We start from the raw sequence: 2,304 nt of genomic DNA on the forward strand, positions 1-2,304 counted from the left end.
ATCTCTAGTGAGCCTGGTTTTATCCCCTTTCTGCTTCAAACCTAGTTTAAAGCCTTCTCGATGAGCCTTGCCAACTCATAAGCCTTTTCCCCCTTGGAGATAGTGGAACTCCATGTGTTGCCCGCAAGCATGGTGCCACGTAAACCTCCCCATAATAAAAACAAAACAAAATTCTGCTGATGGCACTAGCCTCTGAGTCACGTGTTAATCGGGTGTTTTGTCAGAGTGAAACTAGTTTTGGTTCAAAATTATTGACTTGTCTGTGGAAGATAGGGAGGAGCTGTTGGTTACGTATTTCATCTCAGTTTGTACGTGAATAATGGGATATATGATTTCCTGACATTAGAAGTGGGATTCAGATGCCTGAACATCAATGTCTCTTGCACTGTAGACATTGTCAGTTACCCTGTGCTATGGTATGAACCTCCCATGGGTCCTTTTTAAGTCGTATGTGGCTGTTGCAGATATCCCAGGGATTAAGGTGATGCATCCAAATCTTATTTTAACTAGACTTAAAAGGGTTTCTTGTGAAGGGACGTCTTCCTGTGAGGGAATTGCCTTCATTGTTGTCATAAAACTGCCTGTGTTTTTGTGTTGTGGGTGTGTTTTGTGGGGATGTGGGGGTTTTTTTGGTGTTATTCACAATATACATATTTGTTACTGTCCTTTACTATGTTGTTTGATCAGCAATCAAGTTAAAATCGGTGATCAAATGTAAATTAAGAAACAAAAAATACTTTGAGGTAGGGGCCTTCACGCTGCTTGGGAGAGCTGCTTTGCAATGAGAACTAGTAGATGGAATATGTGTGTTATTTACAGCTTTTACTTTTGTTGCAAGATGCTAGTAAAATAAGAAACAAACATCCTGAAAAGAAATCGAACATGAGACTTGCTTGGGGGAGGAGACAGGCAGGGAGGAAGAAAAAGCACCTTTTTCTTCTAATGGGAAAAAACCAATGAACAAAAACATGATACTCTAGAGGGAAGGGATGCTATCCACAGGGACCTTCATAGGCTGGAGAGGTGGGCCTGTGCGAACCTTGTGAAGTTCAACAAGGCCAAGTGCAAGGTCCTGCACATGGGTCGGGGCAACCCCAAACATGGATACAGGCTGGGCAATGAGTGGATTGAGAGCAGCCCTGCAAAGAAGGATTTCGGGTGTTGGTGGATAAAGAACTGAGTATGAGCAGGCAATGTATGCTAGCAGCCCAGAAAGCCAACCATATTGAGCTGCATAAAAAGGAGCGTGGCCAGCAGGTTGTGGGAGGTGACTCTCCCCCTTGGCTCTTGTGAGACCCCACCTGGAGTACTGCGTTCAGCTCTGGGGCCCCCAGCATAAGACAGACATAGACCTGCTTGAGGTGGTCCAAAGGAGGGCCACCAAGACAATCGAGGGGCTTGGAGCCCTTGCTTTATGAGGACAAACTGAGACACTTGGGGTTATTTAGCCTGAAGAAAAGAAGGCTCTGGTGTGAGCTCATTGGCCTCATAAAGGGGGGCTACAGGAAAGATAAGGAGGGACTCTTTGTTAGGGAGTATAGTGATAGGACAAAGGGTAACAATTTTAAACTGAAAGAGGGAAGATTTAGATTAGATATTAAGAAGAAATTTTTTACCATGAGGGTGGTGATATACTGGAACACGTTGCTCAGAGAAGTTGTGGATGCCCCATCCCTGGGAGTGTTCAAGGCCAGGTTGGATGAGGCTTTGAGCAACCTGATCTAGTGGAAGGGGGCCCTGCCCATGGCAGAGAGGGTGGGACTAAATGGTCTTTATGACCCCTTCCAACCCAAACCATTCTATAATTCTATGTCTTTTACAACATGTTCAATACACACACGTATGTACAATTAGTTCCTTGAGCACAACTCCTTAATTTAGAATTTTTTCTATTGAGCTGATTTCATAACCAGGTTCTTAAAGCAGTTGGATAGTCTCACTTTATAAAAAGTGAAATATCAATAGGATGTTCTAACACTGTTTATGTGATATAAGGGATCACTTAACTTTTGAGCTTAAAGATGTTTGTATCAGGAGTTAGGTACATATTTTTAAATCTAGGATTAAAATACTGTTGTAAAAATAGACGTTCTGATATCATTCTGAAGGAAGTATGGTTCTTTCCTCTATGTTATATAACAGCTTCCAGCACTTTTGTGTGCATCTTCAGCTGCTTGACAAAACTTTTGACTGCTTGAGGGAGGGAGGGGATGAGAGGAGGAGGTATAGATGAGAAAATTTACTAGTGAGGTGCACAACATTTTTGCTTTGGTGGAACAGCACCCTTCCACAGGACTGCTGAAC

The sequence above is a fragment of the Phaethon lepturus genome, unplaced genomic scaffold (genome assembly GCF_000687285.1).
Source record: "Phaethon lepturus isolate BGI_N335 unplaced genomic scaffold, ASM68728v1 scaffold11766, whole genome shotgun sequence".
NCBI lineage: Eukaryota > Metazoa > Chordata > Aves > Phaethontiformes > Phaethontidae > Phaethon > Phaethon lepturus.